We start from the raw sequence: 18825 nt of genomic DNA on the forward strand, positions 1-18825 counted from the left end.
AGGAATGATATCTTTTCTTTTATGATCTCTCTTCTCCCCTTCACACAGATTTGGAAGAAAGGGAAATGATTGACTGGATGGGGATTCTGTTTCAGATTTGGAATTGGAGTCATCTTATCAGTTATTACTCACCAACTCAAAGTGCCCCATGGCCATAGGAGAGGCATTGCTCAGCTAAAATGCATAATGGAAAGTCTGGTTTGAGAGTTGGCAAGCCAGTTCTAAAATTCGAACAAAACAATTAAATCCACAGGCATCTGAAACCTAAAACAATGAAAAAAGTTTCATCTGTGGCACATTTATTTCCACCAACAAAACACAAGGTCAGCGAATCCCAGCAGCGTAAGATCATTTCCAGACAATGAATATTCAGAAGACGGGCACCCAAGGCTTGAGAGCAAGGGACAGTCTGCACCTGGGAGCCTTATCCAAGACCTCTGCCACAGCAAAAGTCCTCTTCAATACATCAAGATGGTGCACATATGAGGCAGTAAGAGTATCCTCCTTGTCAGACCTAAAAATAAAAACCATAGAAAGGGTCACGCAAAGTGCTATAGAGTAAAACATTCCCATAATCCAATAACCCAAACAACCAAAACCATATTTGTTGTGCTTGCTTGAACTTGGAAGACTTACAAAATAAATGAAGCTTTGTAGTCTGGATTAGTCAGACTAATTCCAGCATTGTACTTTGTCAAAGCACCCACACTTGTATCATAACCAGCCTCTGCACCAAAAGCAAAGCTAGGGGAACCCATGGTTGCTGTAACATCAACTGCAGGGGACTGGTTCGGTCCAACAGCTGAAATATGCACGAAGCTTAAATGAAGCAATTGCTTTTGTTGCAGGCATAATCTCCAAGAATGTCAGGGTTGACAAAATCTACCAGATCGACGATACAGATAGATATCATGATTAAAAACTATAACTCTTACAGGAATATATACATGGAAAGTTTAAAACTGTAGGGCACATTGCAAAGGTAAGTGACCCAAATTTGATTCTGTGTCAACTTTGACATCCATGATTGTGTTCTTGTGCTTGTATTGCGCTTCAACATCACCTGTCGAGAGCCCTCCCTTCTTAACTGCAGTTGACAAAAGGGCCTGAAAAATGCACAAATCTTAAACCATTCAATCGACATTATCTGAGATGTGAATACAAGACATCTGAGTACTCTAGAAGGACAGATAACTAAAAAAAAGTGTAGGTTCAATGGGAGTCATCGTGCCCAGATGATACATTACTACCACCGTGCAATGCCGCAGAGAAATCATCAAGCATCTGCTTAATACTAAAGTATCAAAGATATAAGGGAACGAACAAACAAAACCGCGGGTAATGAACCTAATACAGGAAACATGTACAAGGGAATAGGATATACGTAATTATTCCCAATCATCTGGATAAGTAGTCCAGGCTTTGGTGGATACAGCTTACTAATGAAAATCTCAGTCCAACTTAGCCGTGATTATAATAGAATAAAAGAAAAACAATGTGACATATGTGCATAACTTGCAAAACTTCTACTTTTTTCAAGTTACGCAATACCCAAGCTGAAAGCGTTGATTATATGCTGCTCTCTTGGGGACCATTTTTGGTTCTTCTCTGATAATGCAGATGGAGAAGTGGAAACAGCTTTGGCCTGTGCCACTTGCAATTATAGCAGTATGGGCTGACAGAAGTGCAAGAATAATGGCTAAAATGAGGAGAGGGAATAAAGATCCCATAATAATGAAGTCATCTAGTCAAGAGTCTAATCTGGGGCTTGAATTAAGGTGGGTTAATTGTTAAAACCTGATTCATTGGAATCGATCAAAACGTAAATAAATTATAGGTGGTTTAAGACCACTTCTTCATTTAACACTTTTCTTTCCTTTGAAGCTTTTACTTCCTTCTCATTGACTTTCAGTTGAAGCTTTTCCACTTCCTCTTTGCAAAATTCGGCTTTAGTTTATAGACCACGCATTTTCGATAGAGAGTGGTGCAACCGGCAAATAATGAACCAGACGAAAAGGGAGAATGCTGCAGCAGAGACAAGGAAAATGAAAAACCACATAGAGCTGAATCAATGAGTGTATTGCATAATTCAAAAGAAATACTGCAAACAACATGCATGTAAAACACTAAAAACGCATCTATTCCATGCCGCTGACCCACCTTGTGAACTGGTTTCTAGTTTAACTTAACTCACAATTCATATATGAGATATATACAGATTCTAATTGGCTATGCCACTGCAACTACAACTCGCTGCAGCAGAGCACACAACACTGGTCGCTAGACATCCCCGCAAGGAACAAGCTACGAGTTAAACTACAGATCCTGTACGCTCAACTCGATGCTATTGACCCTGGTCTGGTGGAATATAAACCAAAGACAAATCCACACAATGTGGGACTAAATATTATAAGCAAAACGGAATATCACCAAATACTCCATCTGTTTTAACTTTTTACTTTTAAATTCCGCAAATAAAATACCACCAAATATCTGTCTGTTTTAACTTTTCTTAAAATGATTCTCAATGGGATTTTTTATGATTTCTCTCTTTCACACACAGATTTGGAGGAAAGGAAAATGTTCGACTGGATGGGGGTTCGTTCTACAACCATCAGTGTGTTCTTTTGATTTTGGAGTCATCTTATCAGTTATTGACAAAGCAATTTTCAGTCAAGGACATGGTGAGTTCTTCAAGTATTTGGAGGTACGTTAACTGCTCTCAAATTCCTTATGAAATGTATGGAAGCTTTACTCAACTTTGGGTGTGTTTTCTTGTTTTCTCAAACAAACATATGAGTTGAAAACTTGAAATATGTATGCCAGACAAATGATTGTAGTGGGCACAAACATGTCGAATACTTCCATTCAAATTCAGATCAAGCGAGTCAACAAAGCACAAGCTCTACAAAATTGGAAGATATAAGAAAACTGGGAGAGACAGCAATTGCCTAAAAACGTCAACGAGTTAAGAAGGCTACAGGCTTAAATAGCCCAAAAGTGGATCCATACCAGGCTGAGCTAAATGAATCCAGTTGATGTGAAAGCAGTTGGTTTATGCATCTCGAGAAATGACAATCACCTTCTTGTGTCTACCAGCTCCTTCAATTCTTAACTGCAGTTCCTAAATGATGTGAGGTTTTGTGCTGTCTGCTAGGAGGCTTCATAGTCATAATCCAACATGTTTCACAAGTTTTTTCCTGTGTAATTTCGAATTTACCACCTGAATCTTGAGGAGCTTTCGTTGCTACAACTCTGCACCTTGACGAGCTTTCATTACTTTGCAATTACCACCTACGTCTTGACCGAAAGATACAAGAGACCGAACGAAGGCCATTTTCATTTGAAGTAGCTTCCGGTAGAAATCACTTACTTTTGTTGCTGAATCTGCTTTTTTTATTGGGACAACAGGAGTTACTTGGAAAGGAATAGTTTTGAATTGAACATTCTGGGACTACTTATGTCAGGTTATTGGTACGATTTCAGGTGGCAAATTATATTGCTGAGGTGATTGGCAATTGAATTGGGCTGTTAGCTTAAGTTGTGATAAAATCATAATCCAGTCAGATTCTAAATCAGTTGTTGGTGATTTTAGAAAAGGGGAGTATTAATAATTCCTTGGTGTTTTAGAGCTAAACGTCAGGTTCCTGAGATTCAATATGTTCTTGTTATTTAGTGCTAGCATTTGGAGAAGTTCTAACGTCCAGCACCAGTGGTCTAGTGGTAGAATAGTACCCTGCCACGGTACAGACCCGGGTTCGATTCCCGGCTGGTGCATTTTTTTTTATTTCTTTTTTATCATTTTTTATTCTGATTATCTGCAACTCATATATCCAAGTTTTGTGCAAAGTAATGTTTGTGAAGCAAAAAATAGTCGAGGAAATGGCTGCAAGAATCCTAGCTTTTTTTCATACAGCCTGAAGGTAGTTTTGGTTTTTGCAGTTTGCTTGTTTCATTGTATACATTGATTTTTTTATAATTCTGATGTTAACTTGGATTTTCTATCTTTTGTTTTCGGGTTTCTTAGAGCGCTGCATTAAAAAAGTGCGTTGCGGAGTTGAGCATGTGGAATTTCTGCTGCATGAGTTGGTGAGGATTTCATTGACGTACACAAACTACTTGTTCTTCTAGAGTTTGTAAATCATTTGTACTTCAGCTCTTTTTCAGAAGCTTATATTATATATTTTTGTGTAATTCTGAGCAGGCGACTGATATAACATTCAATTTGCATCAAGAATTTTTGCCAGGGAAGCATAAGGTAGTTAAAGAACTCGGGGAAACCTTATGTTGGACTGGGAAAGACCACAAGAAAAGGTTGAGGAAAGATGAAGAATTGGAGTTGATTAGAGCACATAGAGCTAATAGAGACCAAAAGATTTCAAGACGCCAAAGGCTGAAAGTCCGAGCTTACTTTGTGTAGACAAAAAATTGAGCTTGCCGGTAGAGTTTTAACTTACACAGTCTTGATTGACCCCAAAAGTAAAGAAGAATGTATCGTCGATGTATTGTGTATGTAAAATGGGTTTCATGATTGTAAACTTCATGAGAACCTTCTGATATTTTCTGCACATTTAACTGTTGATGCCTTGGGATTTTGAATTCTTCAAATCTTTAGAGGTAAACTTCTTTCTCAACTTTCTTATGAAATTTATGGAAGCTTTACTGGAGATTTAAGGAACAAATCTCTCCTGAAAGCAACGATGGTTGTTGCTATCACACGCTGATAGTAGTATCTAGCTTGTGGGTGAATGATATAGTAAGAATGCACCACATACCTTTTCTACTAAGATTAACATTATTAATACGGCATTGATATCATGATGCATGGAATATCAAGGAGGATTTTTCAAATTTTAGCTCACGTAATATTAATAAATTATGAGTATCGAGACGGATCATCGATTACAGAAAACTAAATCAAAGACAAATTAAGAACACAAGAACTTAACGTGGTTCGGCACTAACGCCTACGTCCACGGACAGAAACCCCGTAGGGTGAATTAGATTATTGATCTCCAGAGAGTTTGATCATTCTGGGATTTTTTTACATTTACAAGATTGATCCTATTTATAGTTGATAGGATATGGACCTAGAAGATAAAGAAACAAACCATATTTTTGACTAGGTGAAACTTATCTACATTAGAGGATTTACTAGCTGACTTGATCCTATAATCTAGAAGGTATTGTTACAGACTTGGTCTTCTTGATCTATAATGCACCGTATATTCCAACACCCCCCCACAAGTTGGACACAGAGAGAATTGAAGTGTGCAACTTGGACAACATCTTGAAAAGAAACCTTGTAAAGAAACTTTGTATAACGTACTTCGATAATGGTATATGATCTTCTTTCACGGACCATGGCGATTGAACTTTATGAGCTGGCTTTCTCATGTAATTAAAAGCTGCAATTTGATTGTTCTTCTTCAATATCTTCCTCCATATCTTGTACTTGGACTTCGAAGATCACGCTTGAGACGAACTGGATCTTCAATTAAAACACACAATAATGGTTCATAACTCCATAACTTCCATAACTCCATCTTCAAATACTCAGTGTGTTGAAAACTGATTTGAGTGCCCAATAGGCTTAAAATCTCTGACGTTAAGCAGCAAACTCGTCTTAACGGACCTTGATCTTGGCAGAAGCAGATCGTCAGTAGTTACCAACGAATCTTCAATGACATCTGCTTGACAACTCTAGAGTTGACTACCTCAAAAATGCCGAGAAATGTTGGTCGGACTGAGTAGTAGTATCAATCAATATTTTGAAAACATTAAACAGGACATTGAAATGCCAAGGATTACGGAAATATCCGCAAAAAAAATGATAATGAAATTTTTCGGAATAAAAAATATCTACCCAAAAATAGAACATGAGATCCTAAAAATATGGTTTAGGAATGAATGGATTAATTATCCAATGATGGAAACATGACATCTTGCCGTGAACAATGGCAAAATATTGATAGAATATCATGGTCAAAAGTGAGAGAATATCATGTTACCCAATATGAAGAGAGAATATATTTTCTGTATATATTCGGAATTAAGATATTAAGATAGAAAATATGGAAAACATTTCCAAAAAAAATTTGATTACCATAATTCGGAAAGAATGGATATTTAGTTCACAATAAATGACGAACTAAAATACTAATGCAATATAAGATTATTAGCTCATAATATCGGAGCAATATGTGATATTATCCAAGATCTTAGTGTTCACATCTTGGATACAAACCTGAATGACGATATAGTTGGATCATCAAAAAAAAAATGAACGTATGAGCACATTGATTAGTTGGCCATGGAATAAGCTTGGCCATGAATACTGTTAGAAACAGTTGTTGAATGGACATACGAGATATCTAGAGTTTGCATTCAACAGAGTTTTCTTGAATGAAAACTGATTTCGGAAAGGTTCCGAGAAATCCATAGAGAATGGATTGTGTTTGTGAATGAATCAGCCCTTAATATAACCCCAAAAAAAATATGGGAAAAGAGCATGAGAGAGTCGTGGTTGATAACAAAAGATATGTATTTTCCGAAAGAAAGGAGGATTTTCGGCATGATATTGACTATCTGTCAATAACTTAAGCTTTGTGAATGACTTATCTGTCAATAACAAAGATGATCTCGCGAGGCGCGAGCTATACTGTATTGGAAAATCGATTTGATTTAAGAGAATAAAGACATATTTGATGATATCCAAATACGGAGATAATCGTTGATATGCGAACTACACAATATGTGTTTGTATGTGACACCAAACACATAAGGAAAATATCCGTAATACTCAAATAAATGTAAAACCAATACAATTTTGTTTGGGAGAAAAAAAATAAAATAATAACAGAGCTCACAGAGAAGCGCAATATAACTCTGATGATAGAAAATATAGGTTTGAGTTCAATGATCATTGCTTTTGCTACACTGAACATCAACAAGAACAAAACCATTGAATGCCTATGTAAAAGATATATGAAGCGGAAGTAAAATAAGCGGATCTCACCGCTCTGATACCATAATAAATTATGAGTATCGAGACGGATCATCGATTACAGAAAACTAAATCAAAGACAAATTAAGAACACAAGAACTTAACGTGGTTCGGCACTAACGCCTACGTCCACGGACAGAAACCCCGTAGGGTGAATTAGATTATTGATCTCCAGAGAGTTTGATCATTCTGGGATTTTTTTACATTTACAAGATTGATCCTATTTATAGTTGATAGGATATGGACCTAGAAGATAAAGAAACAAACCATATTTTTGACTAGGTGAAACTTATCTACATTAGAGGATTTACTAGCTGACTTGATCCTATAATCTAGAAGGTATTGTTACAGACTTGGTCTTCTTGATCTATAATGCACCGTATATTCCAACAAATATCATGTGGTGCCTATGTTCTGAAAAATGTATTCAATACTTCCAAATTCCATGTCAGTTCCAGCACAAAAGTCTTTGCAGATTAATCAAGATACTGAATGAAACAACTCCACGAGTGGCGCATACATCTTTAATCTGCTCAATAATAGCCTTCTCCATGCGCTGAAGTTCTGGTACCCTCAACAGACATACACTCAAGTCAGTGGCAAAGAACGTGCCAAACATACTTTTAAATCCAAGAAAGCATTCCGAAATTTATGTCTAGCTAGCTTTCTGAAGGTTGTAAATTCAAAGCATTTCTCAATGTCTTATTTTTGTTATTTCCCTATGATTTATGCATAACCGAGTAAGGCTTTATATTTTGAAAATTTGCTTCTTAGCAAAGTGGATTCGGGGTTCATTCACATCCTCGAATTTTATTTAAAAACCCTGGTAGGGTAACACCTATGCAGCTAATCCGGTTTTTAATCTATGGCATACTTCTTTTTGCGATTATCACGTACTCCCTCCGTTCTTTTTTAATAGGCTGGTTTCTATAAATAAATGTTTCAAAAAAATAGGCTGGTTTCCTAATTGGGAAAGTCAAATATTCGACAACTTTCTCTTAACTTCTTTTGATGACAAGTGTCATGTGGACCATTTCTCTTTACTTCTTTTGATGACAAGTGTCATGTGGACCATTTCTCTTTACTTCTTTTGCTGACAAGTGTCATGAGGACCATTGCACTTCACTTCTTTTATTGACAAGTGTCATGAGGACCACTTTCAATGATTAGTTCACTTAATTTCCTTAATTTTCTCTAAAAACAAAACCAGCTTATTAAAAAAGAACAGAGGGAGTAGTTTATATTGCTTGGTGATTTCTTCCACGCACTGCAAAGGAGCGAGCCTCAATCTGCGCCTTTCGCAATTGTTGTCGAGAAAGGACTTTTTTCACTTTACGTATCTGCTTCTAAGATCCTAGCTCTATGCATGCTTGTTTGTGTGGGCAATTCATCTCCTGACAGCTTAGTTACCTAATTGTTATACCAATCACTTCAGGACCAGGTAACATTCTCCGGTTCTGTATTTAAACCCAAACACTTAGATACCTAATTGTGGGACTAATCAATTGAGATTTGAAGTTACTAATTCATGTTTCTTTAATTCTGGGATATTTCCAACCACTCTCCTTACTTCTCCTTGTGCTTTCTTCGTCATCTCTGGATTCTTTATTAGTTCTGAGTGACATAGTCCATACCATGGCCATTGCAGTTTGCAGACGTACCTTTGCAGAAGCTTCCATTATGAATTTTAAAGCTATCCCTTTGAAATGAAAAGTTTCGGTTGGGAATTATTGGGCCTGAACTCTCAAAAATTTGACTAGAGAAGTAACGACATCAAGCACAAGTGGTCTAGTGGTAGAATAGTACCCTGCTATAACAGGGATGCAAGTGGCGCATAATGATTACGCGTTACAGAGTTGCATGCCAAGTCAGTGTGCATTCAGAATGGCGCAACACTGTGTAGACTGTCAAGTGCCAAGAAAGGCATAACCTCACAGGGCCAATGAATTGTAAGAGTAGCACTACATTTTAAATGAATTTGGCTAAGTAATGAAGCTATTGGCCGACACAATGAAGATTCATTAAGTAGAAGGCAAGACAAATCCAAAGTTGCAAGATGCAACATGCGATGTTGGCATGTCCGTGGAATTGAGTTGGCCCAAACTCAAGGATGATGCAAGAAGGTAGAATAGGCCAAGAGTTGGTCTATGCATTAGTTCAAGGCTGGCCAAAGCTTGAATAATGCAAACAAGCCAGTAATGCGAGAGTGCGCATTACTATTGTCAAGCAGATTGGCTAAGTGAAGCATATGGCGCCAGATAACCAGATTGAGCTAAGGAGTTGGCCTTGTAGATTGAAGCATAAGGATTGTCCCTGCATTATCTTAGAGTGATAAACATGCAGGGCCGAGATGGATGAGCTTTAGAGCGAGGAACAATTCAGTAAGGTGCAGGAAATGTGCAACATGGCTAAAGTGATGGTTAGGAGTTGGTTACGAGCTTCACAAGCGTGCCAATGATGCAAGACAAGTGAGAACGGTTATAAAGTTTTTTTATAACCATATTAGAGAATTCATAACCAACAAGAACAAGTGTGGCACCACTTGGCGTGACAATACAAAAGGTGGCAGTTAAAGTTGGCGGTTATGGAAACTACTTGGACACTTTGCTGTCCAAGGCTTGTGCAAGCGGTTGCACAGAAATTTTGGCATGATCCTAGTTATTATAAATAGCCTAGGAATAAATAATGTTAGTGTTGTTGAATTAAGAGAAGAATCACTAATGTAGAGAGTGTTTTAGGCATTCACCAAGAGGGTGAATGGCTTGTTTTGGTCCATGTGATGGACGAGTTTTGTAATACTCCTTTAGTGCAATAAAATGGGTTTGTTGCAGTATTTTTTGTGTTATAGTGTTGCTGATTTGTGTGAGAATTATTTAAGTGCATGGAAGAACCTCTTATGCTTATGGGTGCATGAAGAGTTAGAGATAAAGAAGAAAATACTTCCGTTGTGCAAAGCCTTTAGAGTGAAGGCATATGCATACTTTGATGCAAGTATGCAAGGCTGAGTACTTGTGGCTGATGTTGAATCACTAAACTACAGAGTATTGCCGGTCATGTCCCATGAAAATTTTAGGCGATTAAATGGGCATGTGACAGCAGGTATCAGAGCGGTGTTTGAGAACACTGTTCTTGATTTTTCTCTCTTTTACTCAAGTTGGTGTAATTTGTTTGTCAAATTCAGTGGTGAATTTTTTGGGTTTCATTAGTATGGAGACTAGAATAAGTTGGTCTTGTGTGGAAAGATCAATTGGAATGAACTTTGAAGCTTCAAGTAGCAACAGGCCATGAAAGTTTATGACAAAGGTGTCAAAATTCCATCCCAAAGTGTTAGACGAACATGCTAAAATCATTGGACCGGGGTTTCAAGTGATTGCATGACGAAACTAAAGAGTATGCTGACTTCTATGGTGCAAGTCAGATGTTGAAGTCCATGTTTCTCACAAGTATGCAAAGATTACGCATTTGGAATGCATATCTTTGTGGTGTTATCAGTAGCGAGTACATTACAAGTAGTAATGGGAATTTTGGGGGAAATTCCTGAATGTAAAGATGTTATTGGCCTTTGCAGTGGCAAATAAGATGGAGAACCTTTCTATGCGGTAGAAGTGAAGGTGTCTCATCGTAGCCAGTTGGATGGAAGATTAAATTTATCTCTCTTAAATGCATGTACCTTGGTGGTAATGCAAAGTCTGATTGTGAATCAACATTTTCTGTCAATGTGATGCCATGAAAAGAGAATTGGAAGGCCAATTATTATCTAGCATAAAGCTTATAGAAAGGCTGAAGAAAGAAGCGCAAGTTAGGGAAAAACCAGTACACCACGGTCTTGCGTTTGCAAAGAGTTCTTCGTTGATGCTAGATGCACACAAGGAGTGTGTTTGCACCTGGTTTATGAGTGGGATCAGTATGCTTGTACAAGGGTGTCCAAAGACCTGCATTTGATCAAAACGACAAGTAGATGTTCTTCTCAACTACAAATCAGTATTGCTACAAAGATGATTTTAGAGAAGGGGAAAGACAAGAGTAACCAGATGTGCATGTGAAGTAAAAATGAGTTCCAAGTTTGAAGAAGAATGTGGCAGTCTTCCAAGTTCAAAGATTTCTAGAGTTAAACCTGAGTTTCTCGTTCGGATGAACTGAAGACGAAATATAATCGTTAGTTTGTACAAATGTGGGAAAATTAGTGACAAGTAAAATTCAAAGTGTTATAATTTTGGGGTTGTTCTAGATGTGGTGAAATATTTGAATGGAATCATCACTTTGAATTATAATTGTGATTGTTTGTAAAATTGTCAACAAATATTATTGTGACTAATAAAAGAATTTAATATTCCTAATTATTACCACGAATACAAAATTTAATAACAGTTCTAACTATTGCGGGACTTATCACAGGTGTATCTGTGACTGAAAATAAACTGTGACAGGTTTTGGTGAGATGTTGATTTTGAAGATACTTGGATATTGTTCAGTGAGATGTTTGCAGAAAATGTGAAACCTTGATTTTGAAGATATGTGGATATTGTTCAGTGAGATGTTTGCAGAAAATGTGAAACCAGACAAATACTCAATCTCAAGTGTGGTTAGCGTTTGTGCTAGATTAGCTTCTTTACTTGTATCTAAAGCAATTCCTAATGGAATCGAGAGTGATTTGCTTGTTTCAAGTGCCCTAATCACAGGATATGGTATCTTGGAACGCCATAGTTACAGGATATGCACAAAATGGGCAAGATCAAGAGGCTTTAGAACTATACAGAAAAATGTTGCAAGAAAAGCTGAAAGTACCAGACAATACTGCATTTCAAATTATTAATCTTGCTGTGAGCTTACCTTGCTTGGTTCACTGTAAGATTCTCTTTAGTATCCTGTTGCAGTTTAAATTTGTTTCACGTACTCCATTTATGAACTAACCAATTTTAGGCCATAAAAGTTACTTGACCAGTTCGCAAAACCTGCGCAAGTGTACTGCATTTACTTTCTGTGATGAGGAATCACCCATAAGAAAATTAATTTAGATCTTAGCCAAAATTCCGAAACTCTTAGTTTGAAGTATTGTAGGGCTTTACCCTTGATTAGAGGGAGCCCTTCCAGAAATTCTCGACGGCCCTGAGGCCGAGGAGGGGGTTTGGAAATAGTTTTCAACCAGCAATTGACGCGCCTCGGTTATTACCTCATTAGCTGCGTCATTGCCCCAAGCGCAAAGATGAGTTCAGCAGTCATGCATCAGCTGCATTTTATAGTACCTTAATTCACACCCCTAACTCAAACTTGGACAATATGGGTCTAATAATTGGACTGCTTATACCAAAATTTAATAAGGTAACAGTTTTACTCATTGCATAATCTTGTAATCCAGTTACTGCTTATACTGATCTGAATAACTTAGACACGTCCATTGTACAACATAATGACTCCGTTGGGATTTGGACGCATGGTACTAGTATCCTTGAGCATCTGTTGTTGCTTCCCCCCGATTGCAACGTTACTTGCGGAAACCACTAAGAGATAGAAGAGAGTAAGCCAATTTTTGGCTGTTAAATAATGTGTTTGGTGTTTCTGCAGGTGGTTCTACCTTTTTGTCTGTTTAGGTGCAGAGGAACCTTACAAAATGCTGCCTGAACCAGCAGCAAGTCTTGGAGACTAAATGGTGGAGAGGACCCTTACACAGTGCTGCTTGAACTGGAAAATTAGCTCTCCTGACTTCTTCTCGTGCTTTCTTCATCATCTTTGGATTCTTTATTAGTTCCGAGTGACATAGTCCATACCATGACCATCAGAAACTTCTATTATGGATTTTAAAGCCATCTCTTAGAAATGAAAAGTTCCAGAACTCTCCAAAAACAAGCGTACACCCCTTATAATCAGCAGCACATGGTATTCTAAGGTGGAAGAATTATTTGCTTTTGTGCTTTCTGCAGTGTCGGCGCCAGAAATTAAGATTAAGGGGGGCTAAAAAGAAAAATTGCCTATGCAAACCCCCTAAAAATTTGAGCAGAGAACTCGAATGTGGACTTTGATTCCAACTAAAGCGGTAATACATCTTGTATGAAATCCACTTTATTTACCTTGTTTGTTCTTGAAAACCAGGTAGCTTTCTTTGTACCATGAAGGTTCAAAGTAATTGCCGTGGTTTGGTTTTTTGTCAGACACAACAAATTTAGAATGTTGGGCTGATAGGACATGTAGCACCAGTGGTCTAGTGGTAGAATAGTACCCTGCCACGGTACAGACCCGGGTTCGATTCCCGGCTGGTGCATAATTTTTAACATTTTGACTCTTTTTTCTTTCTATTTTTTTGCAACGAGGTTCAAATTTTGTTCCTTTCACTTTGATGGGCGGTTTGTTGTTTTGTTCAATATTGATATTCATGACTGTTTGTTGTACATGTTTTCTTTTGGAAGCTTCAGCGGAAGCAATTATGCGCAGTCTACTGATGTTCTTCAAAAAATATGAGCACAAAGTTGTATTGCAGCAACTTTGGGGGAACACTAGATGAATTTGAAGAGAACCTCGTATAGCCTTGGGTATTACCGCTTTAGTTGCGTCATTGCCCCAAGTCAAAAAATAGCCTAACTACTCTCAAGCTTTAAGACTAGGCCCTCTAAAAAGTTTAGAAACTGCAACTTGGGCTGAACTTATTAATAGATTGATTATAAAACATTTCAACAAATCGAATAGGCTTGATGAAAATTTCCAAATTCAATCGTCCAAATAGATGCTTGACAGTTACAGTAGGAGGTAATAAGGTGTTACTTTGAGTGCCAAAGACAGCCTAGCCACGCAAACTTGAGCTGAACTAGTTACTAAATTATTTACAGAGCTTCGAATTTTCATAATTGTTGATAAGAAATTCGTGGGGTCCAACCATTTTCCCTTGGGAAACACCTGTGATGGGAAATCTCTGGCGTGAGTTATCTATTCTGTCAAGCACATATTTTCACCAGAACCTAGTGCAATGCTCGCATATTTTCACCAGTCTGCACTTGAACCTGGTGCAACAAAAGTTTAGTTTTTAGATTTGGTGACGCATGAGAACCCCAGCAGCAAGCTACTGTGATGGGAACTCCCCCACAAAAAAAATAATTTAATATCGCGCGAGTCCAATGGACAAGCATATCAAATATTAAACTGATAAGAACAGATACTACACTTGATCTTAGCCAAAAGGCCGAGAAAGGTATGCTTGAACTAGCTTTTCACTTCTCCTTTTATACTGTCTCGTTTCCATTCCTCCGTTGTAACTAGTCCCTGAGAGCAACTGCAGTGGTGCGATCAAAACCAAAGATCAAAGATCAAAAAAAAGATCAAATTTTGGGTTTAGTCCGTGTTGTCACGTAACGGTGGCGATTAAAATTTGGTCGCGCGTAATTTAAAGATCCGCCCCAAAAAAATTTCATCGGGCGTATCTCAAATGTCCGCCCAATCAATCACCAGGCGGACTTTAAGTTTACGCCTGTCAACAGGCGTACTTTAAGTTTACGCCTCATTTTTTTTTTTTTTTTTTAATTTGAATTTTTATCGGGCGTAATTTAAATCTCCGCCCGTTAACAAGCGTACTTTAAATTTACGCCCAGCAACAAGCGTACTTTAAATTTACGCCCGACTATATTAGGATTTGGTATTTGATCGCGACCAAATATGGTCTGGAATTTGATCTTTGGCTGGGATTTGATCTTTACTCCGTCCCACTGCGTCACGATCTCATCCCAAATTTTTGGTTATACTCGCCCAATGTGGATGCTCTGAGGGACTAAATCTTAAGCTCGTTTCATCAGATAACTAGAGTTTAGTTACAATTTCTGAACAATTTCCTTAAAAAGTTGTTATTGCTTGGGAAACCAACTAGGACAAGTAATTTTAATTCAACGGCTGCTATATAAAGAGGAGAGGAATTGTGTATTAGAGGGACAGGAATTGTGTTGGAGAAAGAGGAGAGAGTACAGGTGATCAATTAGCAGACAGAATGCAAATTCTAATTTGGTTGAGCAGATCCAAGAAGTGGGGCTTAACTTGGTCAAGAAGATCCACGAAGAGGAATTTGATATATTTAAGAGAATCCATGGAGATGGACCAGCGGGATGTAAGGAAACGTGGGTCTCCTAGTTTAGGTTAAATTCTTAGTTTGAGTTAATTACCATATTAAGATGGGATACCTAAATTGATCATGGTTTCCTAGTATGAGTCGGTTTCCTAATTCAAGAAGGCCAAGACTTGGGAACCAAGTTTGTGACTCCTATATAAGGAGCTCTAGGTTAAGTGTTTTAGTCAAGCAATCCTCAATGTAAATCTCGTGGAGATGTGAGGGATCCATCCCACCTATTGAGGTGGTTATGTGAGAGACCTAATGGTGGAAGGAGTACATCATTATGGTGTTTATGAGATACTTATCGATGTTGGAAGATATGTCGTTATGGAGTATTCATATGGAGATGTTAGTAAGACATCTTGTTAAGGAGAAGATCATCTTGGTGGTGCTGGATTAGATTATTGGTGTTGAACTGAAGGCGTCCATGATAATCTATATCAGGGTATGCAGAGAAGATCGTCTTGTTGTGGTAGATAATGTGGTAAACATTATCTCGTATCGATGAAGATGCTACTTTGGATCTTATAGGGTGCTTGTGAGAGTTCTTATGTTCGGTCACATTGTGGTGAGTCGATGGATTGATTTAGTCAATCGGTTGTGTAATTCTCAGTGGTGATTCTATAATGAATAAAGAGGTCGTAGCCGTTTGGTGGATGTAGGCAATATTACACACATTGTGTATATTGTTGAACCACGTTAAATCCATGAGTACTTTACTTCATGTTGCTTTTTTTATGGCTTGCATATATGTGGTTCTCTTTCTTTTCTTCTTATCCTAGATCATAGTAAGGTTCATGGAGCAATCCGAGTGATGAAGTGTTTCTTGTTAGCTAATATGTTTCCGCAAGATTAGCATGTAGATGGCTCTGAACCCCAACAATTGGTATCAGAGCATTAGGTTAGATACCAATTTCCCCAACAATTGGTATCAGAGTTATAGGTTGGGTAGAATATTTGAAGAGAAAGTTTTGGATTTTCTGGTTGGAAGAAAATTTTGAAGATGAAGGATTTGGTTTCATCAAGTATGTGAGGATTTGATGTTACAGCTTCCGAAGATGCAGAGTTTGATGTTTTCAAGTTAATATGAGATTTGATTTCATCAGTTTTGGGAACAAAGCAAAGTGAAGTGTACTTCGAAAGGAATGGGATTATATCAGGTGATCTACATTCGATATGGTCAAGAATTGTTGTCTTGATGTTTATGGTGCTATACATTGTAGATTTGACATTGATACTTATTGCAGCGCAAACCCTATGCATGGCTTCAAGTAAGTTTATATATTCTTTATACTTCGTACTATTCTTGGAACTGTTTGACAGACCTGCGTAGATTGGTTTTCAATTAATCGGTGTTTGCTTGGCACGACACAAGAAGGAAAGAATATTTTAGTTGGGATACAAATATTGATTTGTATGTTTGTGGAAGTAAAGACGGAAATAATAATTTCGTTATCAATCGTCATCAATTGGATTATGTTGCTGCTTGTATTTAACCTGAAGTTGAAGATTGTGAACATGAATTCATACTCGTTCTGCCTTAGTTGTTTGTTGCAATAAGGATTTTGGGAAATCTCGTAGTAGGTTTCTTTTTGGAAATATTGTCCGTTGGACAGGGTTTGATATGTTCCAGAAGTGAAGAGTTTGATTTTCAGTCTTAGTATTTGAAGCATGTGGCTACAAATAAGTGGCAGGACATGGATCATTGGATGAGATGTGATATTTTTTGTGGTAGAGCTATGGATTCTTATTATTGTATAAGAAGTAGTTTGTCGACACAGTTTGTTAGGGTTCGTTTACCTGTGTTGAAGTTTTACATTATGTCGGGTTGAACAATGTTTTCTGGAGTTTCTCTCGTATTGTTTCCGATAGAGAAGCTAGATAGTTTGTGATCTTTTGATTCTTGTCGATGACGTTCAATCGAAGAGTTGTTTTTGGTATACACCATTTGAAGTCGATCGGAGCTAGTTGAAGTGCAAGACCGTTGTGAGAAACAGGTTGGTCTATTTGTGTTGCGGATACGTTCTTATTTTGGTAAAGACCCATTGTGAGGAATTAAAAAGGTATCGCTTGGACACTTCAAGAGTTTAAAGAATAAAGATACAATACTACAATGTGTATGGTGGTGTGGCTACGGGAGCTAGCGCATACTACTTGGAGAAAACATGGTGCATGAATTCGAGTGGACTACAATTTCGGCATGTTTTTTCATCAACCTTTTATTATGCATTGGCTATTTGATTTCCCGATGATCAGTGTGAGACTTTCTGTTGGGGAGAGAAACATTATAGCAATGATAATATTTGAGGGTTTGCTCATCTGCTATATTTATTGAAATTGATTTCAATAGTGACAGAGCCTGTAGAGATGAAGGTGGAAATTTCTATTGAGAAATTTTGTTCAGTAACGATATAGTTTCCGTCAAGTTATAAAAACAACAACGTCTTGAATTTCTTGGAGATTGAGGAAGTTACTGAAGGTTTCAGATTATGGATGGGTGTGATTGGGTCTTTGTGTGAGGACGGATTATCAGATTTCGAACATTGGTGTACGTTTTTGGAGAAAGATTGGTAAAGGGATGTGCATAAGACAGAATGTGTGACTTTATGCATTGTTACGAGGGTAGCAGTGAATTCTTCGACGATGGTCACAGTTCTATCCGAGTCCGATTGTGTTGTGGTTTGACTGTCATGAAGTCGAAACTACATGCTTGCTTAAGAAATTGATAAAAGACTATCTTGACAATTATGCCTGTAAAAGGGACATTGGTTTCAAATCCCGTTGAGGTTGTTGAAGTGATGTAGAAGATGATTGGTGTATCAGTTGTTGAAGTCTATGCGAAGATGGACACGTGTTTGGTATGTATGCAATGCTTGGAGATATTATGAGCTGTTTTTTAAAGGAGTAAAACTGAATTGGGGAAATATGATCGTAGAATCATGATCCAATCGGAATAGGCTCGTAAATCAAGATTCATAGATATGAGATCGATATTGGCACGCAGTGGAAATGATCCATGGATTGGTTGTATTTGGTGTCAGTTAGAGGCATGCTCAACATGCTTTGGTACATACAAGATAGTTAGTTTCTTGGAAGCTAACATGGAGGCTGGTTTATTATAAACTAACCTGAAGTATCTCGTTAACTCGCTTTCGTGGACATACTCGTGGAAAAGAGCAAGTATGTGATCAGTTGTTTAAATAAGCAATTGACTCAGCTGGAGTTTAGAAACGAAGATGAAGACTATGGCTATGATAAGGTAATGCTTAGGCATACGCATGAAGGCTATTGTGGTAGTTTTATTTGTTGATCGATTAGTTATGTATGTCAACCCTAACGGATGTGGTGCGCAACTTGGAGTTAGTGGCTTAGAAGAGCGAAACATTAACTTAGGTGGAGCAAGGCAGACCAAGACGGAGCTGTGTTCGTAGTATTGAACAAGTTCGAAGGTGGCGAAGGATCAAAGGCTCATAATGACTGTAACTAAGTTCGATCGGTAACATATGGACAACGATCGTGTATGGTCTGGTTGAGTTGGCATGCAATACACTATAATGATGTCAATCAATGTGGAGTTGTGAACAGAAAGGAGTAAGGTGTATTTTCTCAAGATGTTGCATAGAGGATGATCATATGATAATTGTTGGTTTGATGGTGAGGATTTTTCACCGTGGTGGAGATTTGTACAATCACCGGTAGGTTGGATTGTTAAGTCTGAGTTGGTGAAGTTCAAGTT

At 37.8% G+C, this 18825-nt stretch overlaps 3 non-coding genes and 2 pseudogenes across 3 annotated transcripts; 2 read left to right on the top strand and 3 right to left on the bottom strand.

The window, feature by feature from the left end:
* Positions 1 to 136: 136 nt before the first annotated feature.
* Positions 137 to 1595, bottom strand: LOC113290474 (annotated as a pseudogene).
* A 2111-nt stretch (positions 1596 to 3706) lies between these two features.
* Positions 3707 to 3777, top strand: TRNAG-GCC. The gene has a single exon. It is a non-coding gene; the product is annotated as a tRNA-Gly (tRNA).
* An 8287-nt stretch (positions 3778 to 12064) lies between these two features.
* LOC113291960 lies at positions 12065 to 12211 on the bottom strand (annotated as a pseudogene).
* A 980-nt stretch (positions 12212 to 13191) lies between these two features.
* TRNAG-GCC lies at positions 13192 to 13262 on the top strand. Its single transcript has one exon. It is a non-coding gene; the product is annotated as a tRNA-Gly (tRNA).
* Positions 13263 to 13993: 731 nt separating this feature from the next.
* Positions 13994 to 14187, bottom strand: LOC113292313. The gene has a single exon (XR_003331793.1). It is a non-coding gene; the product is annotated as a U2 spliceosomal RNA (small nuclear RNA).
* Positions 14188 to 18825: the final 4638 nt, after the last annotated feature.

Source organism: Papaver somniferum, chromosome 6 (assembly GCF_003573695.1).
Source record: "Papaver somniferum cultivar HN1 chromosome 6, ASM357369v1, whole genome shotgun sequence".
NCBI classification, from domain to species: Eukaryota; Viridiplantae; Streptophyta; class Magnoliopsida; order Ranunculales; family Papaveraceae; genus Papaver; species Papaver somniferum.